Source organism: Aythya ferina, assembly GCF_964211825.1.
Source record: "Aythya ferina genome assembly, chromosome: Z".
Lineage (NCBI taxonomy): Eukaryota > Metazoa > Chordata > Aves > Anseriformes > Anatidae > Aythya > Aythya ferina.
In genome coordinates, this window is record NC_140299.1 from 23,393,810 (window position 1) to 23,410,596 (window position 16,787).

A 16,787-nucleotide genomic window follows, 5' to 3' on the forward strand; every position below is an offset into this window, starting at 1 on the left:
GTTTGAACTCTGCCAGACATTTATTCTCCCTGGCTTATAAGCACTCACGAAGGGGTGCAGACCTTCCTGAAATAAACTGCAAAACTAGAAGGGGGAACTAGAGGATGGACATGAGGTAAAAAGTGGGCTGAGTAAGGTACAGAGTGCAGCTGTAAATTAACTGGAAAAGGCAGGGGCTTTCAGAGGGGAAAAGAGTCCTCTTTAGAGATGGTCTGAAGTAGACCTCTGTGGGGCAAAGCCTGGAGCCAGCACCCAGCCCCAAACTTTTCTGTGAGCTCTCAGCAGCTTCATACAGTAACTGCGTAAATATCATAGTTACATGTCAAAAATCAGATAAAATATACTCTTTTGGCTTTGAGAGGAAATTTTCTCATTTTATTCAAACGTGCATCTTGGAGTGAAACGCTGGGAAAGAAGGGACTAATGAAACCTCCTGCGGATGGGAACCAAATCCACAATTGGCACACGCATCTGAGAAGTGTGTTGCCAACATTTTTTACAGCTTTCCTCCTGGCCGGTGGCTTCTTGCTCCCCCTTCTGCTGCTGATTTCCACGAGATGGAGCTATTCTAACATGGGTGGGTGAAGGCAGTGGCGGCAGCCCCTGAGGAGAGCTGGTGGCGGGGGGGAACTGCACAGCGCCGTGTTCCATTTCCATGGCAATATTTCTGAAGCAGGTAGGCTTTTATAAAAAAAAAAAAAAAAAAAAATTATCATCGCCAAAAACAACACCAACAGCAACAACGACAAAACCACCAGAGCTGGATGTGCATTTTGCCAGGCTGCACCATCTGTAAGCTCCTTGGAAATGGGCCCCCACCAAAACTGTTCCCAGCAGGTGCAGGACATCTTCACCTCACACAGGGACAGGGTCACACCCTGAAAGGCCTTTGCCGTGCTATGGTGACTCTCCCGTGTGGCACTTCCACCCTCCTTAACCTGCAAGACTTTTGGTCCTGTGGTCCTGCGAAGTACATCTGCCCACCTCGTGGGCCATGCCTGCAGAGCCAAGCTCCCCATGCCCTGCCCTGCAGGCGTGCTTCCCCTCTCCAGCCCTCGTGAAGTCTGGCAGCAGCAGCTCAGGCAGAGGCCTTCGTCTCGGGAGTCTCTACAGGAACTGTGCAGATTAGGGCCCGGTTTCTACACAATATTTACAATGCATTCAAAGAGGATATCCTGAAAACACTCTGCTTGCCCTTTGCACCGCGAGCTGTTCAGGGCAGTGCTGGCATCGTGACGAGAGGCTGACACTTGTCTACAGGCTGCACGTCCCTTTGCAGGGAGCAGATAAGTCGTATCTTTGTGACAAGGTGTCGCTGGCAATGCCTGCCTGCCCTGAGTGCAAGGCTGTGGCCACGGCCGATGCTCAGGGCGGTGGTGGAGCTTTCCCTCCCGCCCGGGGCCGGGGCACAGCCGGCTGCTCAGTGGCACGGAGGCGAGGATGCTGCAGTGCTGCAACACCAGCCGGATAAATAAGGGTCAGCTAGGTCGGGCAGGGGGCTGCTGTGCCGGGTCTGGTAACGCTGCACCTGTCCAAATTCCCGTGTGAAATTGTAATTTGTAAAGGCTGGAGCATAAGCTTTTTTTTTTTAATTTTATTTTTTCCCAGTGCACATTAACATCCCCCCTCCCTAAGCCTGTGCTTTCCATGGGAGAAAACTTCGGATGAAATATTAAAAACCTCCAAAGAGCTCCCAAGTCGAGGGGCACCCCCGTTTTCCAGGTGCCCCTAGGGCAGGGTGTAAGCTCTGTCTGCTGTGGGCACACAGATACTTAGCAAGCTCTGATGGGCTCTTGCTTTTTAAGTCCGGGACAGGGGCAGCATCCATCTGACTTCAGTTTCTTTGACCTAAAGGCCATCCTCCATCAGCTGAGGAACACGTGAAGGCATGGGTGGGAATCAGCCAGCTCTGCAGCTAAGGAGCAATGAGCTCAAATTTGCTCATCCCTCCTCCCTGTGGGGCCTACCACAGCGCATTAATTCTCCTTGGGCTGGTTCGTTGCCCCATCCCACTTGTCCTTTCATGGAGCCCTCTAAAACCTCTAAGCCACTTGCTCTGAACACAGTTTTAGAGGCCACCGCACACTGCCTGCGTGTGCAACTGGCACACATGTCCATGGGGGTCAGGCCTGTGTGGATGGCAGGCTGTGCAGGTGCACCAGCATGCCCCACGCCTGCCCCAACACCAATCTGCCTTGTGATTGCCCCAGAAAATCCTCTGTTCACCAGAGCCGTGGTGAGGCATGTGGCAGCTGTTGCTAAATGTTGGTGCCATGGATATTTGTTTCTTCTCTGTGAGAAGAAAGGAGCATGAAGAGAAGCTAATAAACCACAACATAAATATTGCTGTTTGAAAGGCCTGGAATAGGAATTACTTGGGTTTCCTTGAGTTTCACATGGCAGGGGTGTGGGTGATTTAGGCTAGTGATTATTCAAGACACAGGGTGTGATTGGACTTTATGATTTGGAAGGATTACACTTTCTTATGAAGTGGGTGTTTAATTTCTCTTCATTTTTAACCCATTCTTTGTAAATGCTAAAATTACAAATTATCATGCCTTTGGTCTGTGGCGTAGGACAATCTGTGCTCGTTTTCTCCCGCCTTGGCTCAGATTAACCACTTTCCTCAAGTACTACTCATGCTACAAAAAAAATCTGACTTTTCCTTTTCAAATAGTTCACACGAGTGTGTGCGCACACTCAGGCAGGGATGTGTGTTTCGTAACAGGTTTCTGTGCCTGTGACTCAGAGCTGAGCTATTAAGCCATAACACATGGCTGACATCTGGAACTCACTCGCAAGCTTTTGTCATTCGAATATTGGTAGCCACAGCTCGCTACTCTCCTTCTTTCCAAGATGTAGCCACGTTTTCTCTATCCACACCTCATGGAACAGAGGTAAAAGGCTTTACTGGGCCTATTGGCGTTGCTTGATCAATGTAGATAGCATGTTTTGTCCAAACCAGCTTAAACACATGCGTTCAGAGGGCTTGGCAGACACATCTTTCTAAACAAAGGCTCTGCTTTGGATTTAAAGTGATTTCTCACCATGAGAATATTCAGCAAAATTGCATATTTTGACTCAGTAAGAGTCTGTGCTTGCTCAGAGTGCAAGCAGTCACCTGTTGGCTGGTAAACTGGGGTAAGCATTGCAGACAGATTGCTCTGGTGTTTGAATCTAATTAATTACATTAATTCCTTCAGAAGAATGTCTCTCATTTGGCCAGTTTAAAAGCAGGATTAAAATGTGCTGGTGTTTGCTGTGATGTGGAACAGTTTGTTTTACCCGTGCTCCACACTGTACTGTGTGAGTGCCTTCTCTACTCCCAGGGCTGTTTGCTGTGGGCTGGTTTGCTCCTGCAGAGCTTAAAATCTTGCATTCTCCTTGAGAGTACTGTGGCGATGCCAGGCAGGGTGTTGTAATGAAGGGCGTGCTGAATCTCATATTGATACCAAAAGTAATGTAAACTTCTGTCTAGATGTTGCTGCAGAGTCTCAAACTGAAAGGGTAGATTGGGAGTGGGTTGGGCTCTGGTTCAGAAAAACAACTAGGTATATTTTTTAGCCCAGCTCTAACTGGGAAGTCATACAAACATGCTCCTAACTTTGGGGACTGCCCAACGTCGTGTCCACAAGTGCTGCAGGAAGAAAGGAGATGCCATTTGAAGCCTCCCCTGACCCATCTCTCCTGGAGAGTAAGGAAGCGTAGCATGTCCTCAAGGCACTCTCCTCTGCCTGCTGAAGGGCCTCAGGAGGGGTGATTTTGCCACCAACGTGGCAATGAAGGTGATTATGAAGGTTTCAGAGAGGCAGGCATATGAAGGCTTGCTGCAGAGGCTCGTCAGTCTTTGGCTCTTGAAGTAAAAATTGTCCATGGCGTTCAACACTATGATACCTCTGACTGTCATAGAACTGAATTGAATGCAAGATTTTTAATGTGGTTCCATGTAAGGTCTCTCAGGTTGAGCAGCAAGAGCTTCACACACAGTGAGTGTATGGCCTATGGCCTGGCTCTGACACATATTGCTACCTCAGGTGCTCACTTAAGTGTGCCTGACCTGCCAGCTTCTCAGATACCTTTTTTTTTTTTTTTTTTTTTTTTTTTTTTGTAAATTCTTTTGGAAGAAGTTATTTTTGGCCACGTTGTGTTCAGGTGTAGTGGTTTGCAGTAGCTGGGTGAAAACTCATCTCAGTGCTTCAGAAAATGCTACATGCGCTGAGGTCTCTGACTGCTACTTCTGTTTAATGATTGCACTGTGCCAAGAGGGTCTGCTTGCAGCAGACTGTGGTGCTTCACAGCACGATAGATGGAAGAACATCCTGCCTGGGGCCCTTCATCCTCATGGATTTACATCACCACTGGCTGGACAAGGTGGATCTGCATTGCTTCACTCACCTGTCAGGATGAAAATGGAGACCTTCAAATTCATACGGATTGATTTCGTCATCGGAGAGCCCCAGTGCTGGAGGTGGCCTTGAGCTGTATGCTTGTTTTTAGCTGTTGGCAGCACTGCTAATTGATTGTGTGGCTACACAAAAGTGATGTGCTATATACAGCAATTAAAACTATGCTGTCAGACTGTCAAAATCAATCTCACTTTAGGATATGGCCAGACACAATACTTTTTTTTTTTTGTTGTTGTTCTCCTTATGAGGATTAGAGCTTATTGTGATGCTAATTTGGTACTCCAGGCTGTGAAATTCCTTTTCCAGTCACTTTGTAGCTTTTTGATAAAACATCAGCTTTTGAGCTCAGCATTTCCACACTAGATCTCTAGGTCAAGCTGATTCTACTGGAAAACTCCAGTCGAAATGGCTTGCCCAGTGTTGAGCATAACCTCTGTACAGCACAGATGTTGGCTTACCCTGGTAAAAGCCAGCCATGAGAAAGTCAGCTGCACTGAGCCTTTTTATTGGGATGAGCCTCCTTTTGCTTTGAGGATGTTTCTCCAAGTTTTGCCAGACTGTGTGCTTTTTAAAACGTGATCTACTCATGGTGAGTAGGAGCTCATGAGAGTTCAGTGGCTAAAGCCTGGCATCTTCTTGAGTACCTCATAACACTGATTGTGGGATCACACCATCTCCTGGGGCTGCCTGCAATCATTGCATCCCTTGGGGTGGCCCAGCAGAGCCAAGTGCCCTGGGGCTTGCACCAGCCCACCCCAGGGCATCTACCACTGACCAAAGTCTGTGCCTCACACCATGCTCTCACTTGGAGACAGGCAATCTGTGCTGGATTTTCCCAGAGGCAGCTCCTCCAACCTGGCGTGGTTTGGGAACAGTGGTCTTTGAGTCTGGTCCCCACCGAGGCTCACGATTTTGGCTCACTCTTTGTAAGGTGGAGCCTCTCACCTCCCACAGCTCCTTGCCCCTTGCCTGTCTTCCCGGGTGGCTGTGAAAATTAACATGCTGTTTCTGAGGCTCTCGCGTACTGTGGTGGCATGGGAGAAAAACAGGCAGAAATTAATTAGTCTGTCTTCAGAGCAGGGTTCTGAGGATTATAGAAAATAAGCCTGTTAAACATTAAGGAGAAAACAGAATGCTCTGTACTGGGTCCTCACTCACCCTGGGTACTTAATGACATGTTTTCACTGGAAAAAAAGTGGTATGATGGTGTTAATTAAAGGCTATGCCAGAATGCATATGTACAAGGGGGGTAATTGAAGGATGCTGAATGTCTGCCAATTTGACATTACCTAACTAGCTTGATTTTCAACTGTAGTAATATTCTTGTATTTATTTATTTTTGGGATGCCATATGAAAGAAAAATATTTTAGCAAAACAGCATACTGAGCAGAGTAAATTACACCGGTAGGGTTTCTTGTTACTTTGTGCCTGATGGAGACAATGAAAAATAATAGCAAACAGAGCAGAGAAGCAATGGTGTGCACATCATACATAAAAAGGTACTGTAACAGCAGTGATCTGTCTGCCATAGTAATGAAGTCAAGTGCTTGGAATAATATGATTTCACAGCAAGAAATGATAGCAGAGATCTGCTGAGCTGAATCTCATGTATTACATGGCTTTGACTTATCCACATGAAACTACAGAAAAGGTTAAATCTTAATTTTATTAAATGGAGAGTCACAGCAAACAGGCTCACCTTATTGCTTTTCTAAATTCTTAGATTTCCTTGTCTCCAGCTTGTTATTTATCTGAAGCTGTTTCTCGCAGCTCTACGGACTCCCTGCAGTGCTGGGTTCACAGACTCACGGTGCTAGCCCTCATCCCCAGGCTCCTGCCCTCGGTCTTGTGCTGTGTTGTCAACTGCTGTATGCAACAACTCCCTTTCTTCTGTCCAGCTAATTGGTATATACCTCTAGTTAAAAAAAAAAAAAAAAAAAAAAAAAAAGGTTCTGCCCCCCTCTCTCTCTTTTACAACTGCAAAACCTTGGCAGAAGAGTATGTTGCTTGCCCAGCAAAGTGAGTTTGAATTCATATCACTGGATCTCCAAGCATCTTAGGCAACCAGCTCCTAATCTGCTCTGCTCTGTGACTTTGCTCCCCTCTTTCCTTGGGCTGGCAGTGGGGGCACCATAGATGACCCATTTCTCCCCTCTTCTCTTGAATTGCCCTGTGCTATTTTCAGGCTTTCTGTTCTGAATTAGGTCAAAAGATTTGTCCTTTTACAGGCAGCTTCCACTCAAAATTACTTATGCTCGGACAGAAAGAGAAAAATCTGATTAAATATCAGAAAACCAAACTACACCACACACAACATAATTAACCCTGAGCTTGATGGAAGGTCAGCTGATTCTTGAGATGATTTGTAACCATTAAATTGGGCAAGGGCAGACATGCATCATTACTTGATCTTATCTTCATTGCCCTGGTTGCCTTTGATCTCCATTTGTCCTTTCCCATTTGTTTATGCTCTTTCATGCCTTGCTTCAAAGTAGACTGTAAAGCCTTTGGGGCAAAGACCAGTGGTGTGGTGGTGAATGGGAAGGACAGAGAGACTCCCTCATCTGCTGGCCCAGTCTTGACTGTGGGAAATGAGTAAATGCTGAACTGCCAACAGTAAGAATGGGTTAATTCACCCTTGGAGTGGGGAAGTTAACCCATGGCCACAGCGTGAGCATACACCAAACATCTTATCTGGACCTCTTGGTGGCCAGTGCAGCATCCAGGAGCCAGCTTGGCCTTCACTGTGATGAGTCACTGACCAGGGGACATGAAAGAATCTGCTATTATAACAAAAAATATAAGTAAATAAAAAATCATAGAAATGTTGGATATTCTTAGCTTCAGCTTTTGTATTGTTTTCACTCCAACAGGAAGTTTGCAAATATTCCCATTATTCTCTGTGGAGACATTGATCTTCAAGACACTCTTGAATACATAGTTATTGTCAGATGCTACACAGAAAAAAAGAATAGGATGAGGAAAAGCCAGAGATAAGACAGCCTGTGGGGAAATATCAGAAGATTACCCTAGAAATGTACATCGATCTTTTTAATGCTTTTAATTGTGTTTAATGCTTGAGGGAATAAACTGCACAAAGAAGCAGTCGTAATGCTAAATTAGGAAAAAACAGTTGCAAGAGAGCTAGGCCTTAAACACCTTGTACATTGCATAAGCCAAAACTGTGTGCCATTAGCTTCAGCAGTACAAGGGGTGCTGAGCCTGTGACTGGACAGACCAGCTCAAGAGTTATGTCCATGGCAAGAAAGCTGGGCACCACCTAGATAAAATCCACAGAAGAGCAATAGGAGTCCTCAAGGACGCAGCAAATAACCGCTGAGAGTGAAAGACACTGAGAACTGTTCAGTCCAAAGAATGGGGCAGCAAGGAGGGAAGAGACAAATGTGGTAGAGCAGCACTGCTGCAGAGTAAGGTAAAAGGCTATTTACAAATGGGAGTGAAGAAGTCTGGTTTGAAACTGGGAAGCACACTCTGAAAGTAATGATGGTGAAGCACAGGAATTGGATGCCAGTCCTCGTGAACAATTGGTAGAAACATGTTCAATAATGACACTGGAGAAGCTGATTCTGCTTTGGGGCAGTGTGAAGAGGTACGCAGCTTTTGAATCCCTTTGACCTATATACTCTATGATTCTATAACACAAATGTTTCAAAGCACTTTGGCAGTGAGTAAACAGAAAGAGGAGATAGTCTGGCTTCAACTTTACCTTGGTTGGTATACTTAGTGTCAGGTAGTATATATTTGCTTTCCACAGCACAATGCCTTTCACTTCATTCTCATAAATGATTGGATGAAGTGGAAGAAAAATATATGAAGTTTCTTCTGAAGTAAAGTATGATATAAGTCTGAGCTGAATGTTTGGATCACACTACTTCTAACATGGCTTTATCATGAGCTCTGAACATTATTGCTCCCTGTCAGCTCCTGTTTTGTGTGTCTGTTGGCCTACATGGTGTCAGGCTTTGTAGCTTGGCTAAACGAAGGTAACTGTCAAATGCAACTTGATTCAAGCTACGGCTTGGTTTGGCAATTAAATTTTTGTAAGTCTGTTTTGTGGTAACATGAACTGTGCTCCTAGAGGGGAAACAAAAAGCTAAGAATAGTATTAATAGGAATGTGGCTTTGGTGGTTTTTCTTAGTAAAGAGACAGATGAGCAAGACATAGCCTGTAAAAGGAAAGAGAAGAGGGGTGGGTATGGAGGAGAAAGGGAGAGATAATGAGTTCTGAAAATTCCAGGTGGGATCTAGTGGTTTAGGCATGTTGAAAGGTAGACTGGATTTGCTAGCTCTTAACCACCAAAGATAACTTCATACTGTAGCTGAAAGAGAAATTACTTTCTCAGATAATATTTTTTTAAAGCTGCTTCTCTTATATATGCACTAGAATGAAATTCTGAACAGTTATCTGGAGCTAAGCTAAGTGCATTCAATAAATATGCTGATCTGAAATCTGACACTTTCATCCTTAGTGCAATTCCTCTGTAGTTTCATGAAGCAGAGTTTCAAAGATACTTCTTGGAGGGACACAGAACGGAGAGATAAATTTCAACCATTTCTCTTAAAATTGAAGAGTTCCATGAAAATCATGTAGGTTTTTTAAACATTCCAAGAAGGTTCCCCTTCACCCACCAAACTGAAAACTGAATATTGCAGTAAAATAAACATCAGAATAATAGTGGAATGTTTTGATTTTGTTGATTCCAAAATGTTTGGATGACTGGAAACTAAACGCTGTTGCAGAAACTGCGTTTTTCAAGAAGTGGTAACTTGAGGAGTATGCTCCAGCCTGCTAGGGGACAGACAGGTATTGCACAGCTCTGCTCGGAAGCTTCCTCATTTCATGTTTCTTCCCCATATTGAAGATATGGAAAAAACTAAAAGAACTGAAAGAGGAAAGAACTGAAGTTGTCCTAGCAAGCCAGGTTTTGTATCACATATTTAGGGAATGGAACCTGATGCCAAAAAGCTTCCCAAAGCCACCACCTACTAACTCCATCCAAAGGATGGATGCTCTCTCTCATGTCTATACCTCTAGCATTGCCCTGGGACATCCCCACTGCCTGCAATTGCTCATCTAGAGGGGTCAGCATAGCATTGTCACACAGCTCTCCAAAATGTCGCACTGGGCACTGCATGAACCTCCAGTCTCACCTGTCCATCTCCAAAGTAGTAGAGTCTGCACAGTGACTTTTCTCTGCTGTGTGCAGACTAAATGCAGAAGATCCATGCAGTCCTTGCAGTGGATGTTGCTCTGCTCAAAGAGTACTTCTTCACAGAAGTGATAGGATTACTGCAGGCTGCCAAATCTGAAAAAAAAAAAACACAAAACAGTCACATAATTGTACAGGATTAGCTGATTGTTGTATCGTGTCATTTCCACTTCTTCCTCAACTTTACTAACTGAACTGTTCATTTGCAACCACAAGCTCCTCCCTAAGACAAATTTACTGCAAGGATGTCAAAAGAAAGCACTGTTCAGTTGATTAACGGGTTACACAGAATTGGCTCCAGCCCACAGATAACTATCAAAGATTGTATGTAGATGATGCTTTCACCATTTCACCATGTCAGCCATCTAAGTGAGTGCACTTGAATCCTAGAAGACAATCATCTAATCCTCCTTTACCACTTTCCTTCTTTAATGGGGATTGCAGCTTCTGTTTGCTGGCAAATGATTACGGAAACATTAAAAAGACAAAGCAGGTGCCTTATTTGCCTCCAAGCACTGAGGCTACATTCAGGATGTACCTTCACGGTACACTGCAGCTGAGGCCCCTTTGCTCAGCCCCGAGCAGAGCAGGCTGAGGGGAGGCCTCATGGCGGCCTGCAGCTCCCTCACGAGGGGAGGGGAGCGGAGGGGCAGGCGCTGAGCTCTGCTCTCTGGGGACAGCGACAGGACCCGAGGGAACGGCATGGAGCTGGGACAGGGGAGGGTCGGGCTGGGGGTTAGGGGAAGGGTCTGCACCCAGAGGGTGGTCGGGCACTGGGACAGGCTCCCCAGGGCAGCACAGCACCGAGCCTGATGGAGTTCAAGGAGCATTTGGACAATGTGCTCAGACAGATGGTTGGATTTTGGAGTGGTCTCTTGTGGAGCCAGGAGTTGGAGTCAAAGATCCTTGTGGGTCCCTTCCAACTCATATTCTATGGTTCTATGATTCTATGTCTGCTGTATTCAACTAAGATGGTGATCCTGCTGATGAAACAAGAGCTGCTGTCAAACCAATTATTTCTTTATAGGCCTGTGCTGCCAGTTGTCCAAATTGTTTCACTGGCTGAACGTTTAATGCTGTAAATATCTTAGATTTTGCTCTACTCCAGGTAAATCAGACTTCTCCAGAGGTCTCTGGATGTCTGTGGTCTCAGGTTAACTTGTTCCTGAGAAGGCTGGCAGCTTTGGAAGCCAATGTGCAGCTTGTGAGGTGTCTCCAGGCTCCTTGAGTGGGGTTGTGCACTGCAAGGTCAGGTTCTTCCCCAGGGAAAGGAAAAAGAGGCTGAAGACTGCAGGCTTCATAGGTAAGAATGTAAGAAGAATGGAAAACTGGCTGCAAGATGGAGCTGACAGTTCTCATTGCAGCCTGGTGTCCCCTGGGTGTTCAACCACGGGACCATGGCATTCCCTGCAGTGTGGGTGAAAACCCTCTGGCTGATTTACCACTGCAAGCAAGAGGCAGGGTTGCTTTCTGTAAGTGCTAGAACACATTAAAAGTTTATTGTTTGTTTTATTGTTTTATTTTTATTTTTATTTTTATTTTTTTCCCCTTCAAGGAGCTCCATATCACTAATTAACATTGTAGACAAAGAGAAATACTCCTTTACATTTGTTACTGTCCTGTTGTCTCTCCTTTACAAATAGAGATGATGTGGTCAGAGAAAGGGGTCAATGGCTAATGATAAGCAGGGTAACTTCAGCTTCCTAAAATACATTTATTTTTTATTTACTCTTGGTTTCATATTCACCCTTCTCTGTATGTCCTAAAGAGCTAAGTCTGTTGGGCAAACCCAGAAGATAGAGGAGATAAAAGCATGCAGTGTCCTTTTGGAATGGACCCATGTGGCTTGCAGTTCTCTTTGAAACTTTTCTCTTCTAAGACACCAGTGAAGATGCAGTTATTAGATAATAATGAATACAAATGGGGTCATGGATGGTATTTGCTTACAATGGAGAACATAAAGTAATCAGCTCATAATATAAATATAAGACTTTGCCAATGCTTCCTCACTTGATTTCTCTTCACTTCTTCCCACTGTTTGATAAAGCTGATTAGTAGAACAATGTTCCTGACTTGTGTCTTCTTATTTGTTGAAACTCAGATGATGAGGAACCTATGCCCTGGGCAGAACTGATTTTTGCTGCTGCAGAAGCACTGATGTGGTTACTAGGAATCATGGGAGAATATTGAGGCCTGAGTAATGAAAGCTTGAACTGAACTATGTTTCAATTGCCAATTCACAACAAAACAAAACAAAACAGCAGGTTTGAATGCCTTTTTTAATTTTTTAATTTTTTATTTTTTTTATTTTCCTCAGTGATATGTAATAGGAAGGAAAAATTTACCTTGAAGCTACTCTGTGTGCATTAGTTTTTGTCTCAAATTAAATATTCTGTTTTTTTTTTTTTTTTTTTTTTTTTTTTTTCTTTTTTTTTTACACTTTGTAAACATTGAAGCAGTTCAGTTTAAAAATTCATTCTTGCCTTTGTTTGGCTAACACTATTTGACCAGAATTGTAAACAGTTGATTTTTGATTATCTATGAAACTGGGTATTTTGTTGAAGTTTTATTTGTGACTAGCCCTAGCCACCCTCAACAACATTTCTGTGGCCTCTGGAACAAAAAACCAAAAAAATCCAAACAAAAAATGAAACAGTGGGATTGCCAACAGCAAGGGTGGCTGCAATTATTTATAGTGCTGTTGAGGTTCCACTGCAGAAATAATATGAAGAGAGACAGATTTTTCTCTGAGCCAGATGAGGTCTTGATATTGCTGTCATCCTGCTTTGCTGTGACAGGTAAGGTCTGTGTCCTGGCTCCCTGGCAATGCCTTGGGTACTGCTACAGCAAACTCCCTGGCTGTGCCCGCAGCTTTTGCAAACCATGGGTTGAGTCTGTGAGGAACTTGTCATGAATGGGAGAGAGGAGAGGAAAAATTACAGGTATCTCTTAGACTCTGATGTCAGCAAAACCACTAATACACATCTGCAGATCCAGGACTGTTACCACCTCTTAAATGCAGTGAGCATTTAAGGGGGCATGGCCTTCAGGGAATACTCCCTGATGAAGTGCTCCTGCTCCAGCAGGCTGAGGAGGGCAGAACAGCTAGAAACAGAGTTGGAGGGTACCAAAGCCTGCACTGCAATCTCCCCTTCATTTTCCATGAAACAGGAGCATGATCATGTCTGCACTAGCACTTCGGCCATTTCTTCCGGAGATGAATCTGAAGCAGGGTTTTCTTAGTCTGCAGGAGTATATGCCTCTGAGCATTGTGGCTAATGACATCCTAGGAAACATGAAAGATGTAAGATACCTAGTGAGATCACTTGGTGTCTTCCATTCTTCCAGGGAAGCCCTGTGACTCACTTTAAAAGCAGTTGGTGTTTTTATTTTCAATTCCGTTTTAGTCAGATATAAGTAATTTTTTTTTAAAATGGCAAACCTGCTTCTCATGGTCTGAACAGAGAAATAGGTACATATTTTCAAGGTACATATATGAAAGAAATACAGCCATCAGCTTTAGCTCCTACCTGAGAAATCCAGCATCACAAGTGTGGCTGAGCACTGGGAGTTTCAGGCCACTCTGCAGTGATGTTACCTCACTCATCTTGGCAAGCAGCCTTCCCTTTTCATCAGCACCCGGAATTTCATTACAACAGAAAACATATTGTGGAGAGGGGATGTGTAAAGATTATGCCATACAACTCAAAGGTCCATTTTTCACTCAGAACAGGTTTTCCTTCGTCTTCTGGAGATGCCTGCTAAGCAAAAATATGTATTGCATTTCCTTGGAATTTCGAGTATCTCTTCTGACTGCATCATGATTACCTAATTTTAAGAGGTTTCTTGCTGCTGAAAAGGGGTAGAAAGCACAATTCATTACTGGATTTGGAGATGCTCAATGCCAACAGCAAAAATTTTAGTTTCATGTGTTCAATCCTACAACTCAATGATTGCTCTCTCCCCTCTCTAATGAGGTTTTTCCCTTGATCTGGAGGACACTTACCTGTACCCTTCCACCAGAGCAAGCATTTTCATATATTGTCACATACAGGTCTCTCTTTCTCAGCACCAGGGGTTCAAAATCAAGCATGAACTCTGCCTCTGTACTCTTGTTTACCTTCTGATGGGGGAAGCAGGGCTGGCCTATGCTTTGATCATTTTTCCCTTTGTATAGGCTGCAGGAAGGAGATGTTGGAATGCAGAACGATGGCAGGGCAGCTGCAGTGGCCTCCACACAGCCAAAGCAATACTAATGCAGTCGGTTTTGTCATCTCTCCAAGGGACCATATGGCTTTCTTCATGTGCCACTGCATCTTTATCTCAGCAGGTAAAAACCCTGTATTTCTCTCACTGTACTTGAGGCTGGTATAGGGATAAAGATGGAAGAAATAACACTATCTTTTGTAAATCTCTCTCTCTTTCTTTTTCCCCCAGAATCCTAAAGCCCACAAAAGGCCCCATCACTGTGCACTTTGCAGCAGGAACACCCCACAGGCTCCCAGGCACTGCTGCCTGGAGTACTGGGACCTCATCAGGTTGGCAAGCTTTGCTAATGAACACAACTTGCAGTAGGGCCATGAGCAAAACTAGGTGCTGCCATAGCCACCCTCTTCAGAAACTGAGAATCCCTCAGAGCCTGGGAACCCAAGAGAGACCTGCTTGCCTATGCCTGAACTCAAAATGGCTCTCAGGGGTCTCGGGTTTCCTTCTAGTGCTGTTGGTGCCTGGTGGATGCACGTGGCTGTTCACTGGGGTGATGTGCAGAGCATCTGCCTCTGCGTGCTTTCCTTGGATGGTCAGTCCCTGAAGGCTTCAGTGGTGTCCCAAATCACCTCTCCTGCCCTAGGGTTTGCACGCTGTCTCTGATGCCAGACCTTGGTTGGTGTCCCCAGCACACACACATTTCCAGACCCAGCCTTGCCCAACACAGTGTGGTGGTTTCCAAAGGGCTTCGACAGAGTAGCAGTGTGCCTGCTTCCCCTGTCCAAGTGCTGCAGCAGCAAACAGTGACCCTGCTACTTAATATTTCAAATATACATGAACAATCCACCAACTCTCCATGTCTAGTTATTTTCTCAGATGCGCCCTTCTTGCCATGGGTCATGGCTTTCCCCTGGGGTATCTCACTTTCATTTCAGACCTGAGAAAATGCTTGCATGGTGAAAACTGGTATGTGTTTCTCCTACTGTTTTAGTAGGTTTAATAAAAGATATTGCCCTCTGTCTGCAGGCCTTGTTCTTTTGTATTCTTGGACCATTGCACCCCAGCTGTCTGTACTGCTACCAAGAGCTTGGGCACATCAGCCTGCTGCAGTTGTGGTCTGTCTGAAGCTCTCTGGAGGCAAATGGCTGATGTAGAGGTCCAGGGCACCTCTACCTTTTCCCCTTTATGGACTTTGCCAAAGGTGGCTTGTTCCTGAGGCCATACCATGTTATTTTCCCAGGGCTCCTGGCCCCCAGCTTCGACTAAGAGGTTTGTTTCTACTACCTGTCTCTCCTCACTCACGTGGATTGAGGACCAGTTCTTGGGCCTTGGTCTGCAGGCACTCCTGCTTCTCTTGGATGGAAATCAGTAAGTGACAGCTTGCATATTGCTCTGTAATTCAGAGCGCTTAGATGAAGCCACGCACATCTACAGGTTCTTGCAGTGGATACTTCCATTTCAAAACCATTTTCCTTTATTCTACCATGCTGGGGAAAGTGCAAGTGAGCCACCGTGTTGAGGCAGAGCATTTGGATGTCATGGCTAAGCCTTTTTTCCACTGCAGACCATCCAGCTTCAAGAAACCACACCACATCAGATATTGCCAAGCCAAACACACCAGGTTGATCAAAAGTGAGTTCAGTATTTATGGTCATGTGTATGTTGTAGTGAAGCTATTTGTAAGACCAAGATTGATTACCTAGGTCACAGTCTGCTGGGATTTACAGTCATCCCAATCAGATGTATTTTAACTTTCCTCTGAGGTTCAATTTTTGTTATGCCACAAGCATAGGCTCTTCCTCTGACTTGAATGCATTTTTGATCAGCAGTATCAAAGTCCTGTCTGTCTGCTCATTTGAGGTTGATATAAAACATCTCATTGTTTCTCCTGGGCTTTTCTTCATCCCTGACCAACCTTCATTGTGCCAGCTGAAGAATAGCACATTCCTCCACATCAGCACCAGGGTGGGAGGGCTGCGGAAGAGCAGAGCTGTGGCTTGGGTAACTGAGCTTGGGTGCTTGTTTTAAAGAAGCTGTCATAGTGTGGGGGGGGGATGGCATGGGGAAGGCCAGGCAACAAGGAGTCTGGGGGAGAGAGGCGAAAGAGCCAGGCTGAGGAAACATTTGGAAATACAGATCCAGAGAAAACATCAGCTCAGGGCTTGATGGCTGGGCTCCCACTGCCTTCCGCATTTCAGAGCACAAGACCAGCAAGACCGACCCCAACACCCAATGCTTCCTCACCAGGCTATGTGCCTGGGCACCTGAAACCGGGGAGGGATTGATGAGTGCAGTGGTTGCCCACAGATGCAGCAGCACAGAGGCTTCCCCCTCTTCCCTCTGCCCTGAACCCTGGATCACCACCAGTAGCACCCTTAGCCACAAAATGAACAAAGAAATATTGCTTCTCTCCAACTTTTAAAGCAGAGAGAGAAAAAAAGAAAAGCACCACATTGCATGCATGCAGGCACACACCCTATCAGAGAGCACAGGGTGCAAGTAAAAATAGTGAGGTGCAGGCGTGGGGAGCTGGAGGTGGAGGTGTTACAAGATCTGTGCTGTGCTGCAAAATGTTCCCACCACTGACAGCGTTATTGAGTGATAACATCTTGGCAGGCTACTTTTAGATGTAGTTTCATCCAATTCCTCTTATGCTTCCCTGTTTTAATTCCAGGATGGCTCTGGACAGAGAGGATGAAGACAGTTGGAGGTGTGTAAGATACTCTTTATCTAAATAAAGCAGATATGGGAACTTGAAGTGTGCTAAGCGTTGAAATGATCAATGCATTGCTCTCAGCTCCTGAGCACTAGTTGAGACTTACAGGGGAGAGAGTGTGGAGACACTGGTGGGACGGTCCAAGGTCTGATCATGAGGTGGAGCTTGTTCTCCTGCTCTCCACAATCCCCTTGTTTCACAGCAGGCATCTTTCTTCACCAGCCCAA

General features: G+C 45.1%; 1 long non-coding RNA gene across 1 annotated transcript in view; it reads left to right on the forward strand.

Annotated features, from left to right (window-relative positions):
• LOC311427208 overlaps positions 1-14,781 on the forward strand; it is a 28,981-nt gene extending 14,200 nt beyond the window's left edge. Inside the window, exons 3-4 of the long non-coding RNA XR_014687252.1 lie at positions 13,816-13,968; positions 14,076-14,781. This is a non-coding gene — a long non-coding RNA (uncharacterized lncRNA). The remainder of the gene's footprint in view (positions 1-13,815; positions 13,969-14,075) is intronic.
• Positions 14,782-16,787: the final 2,006 nt, after the last annotated feature.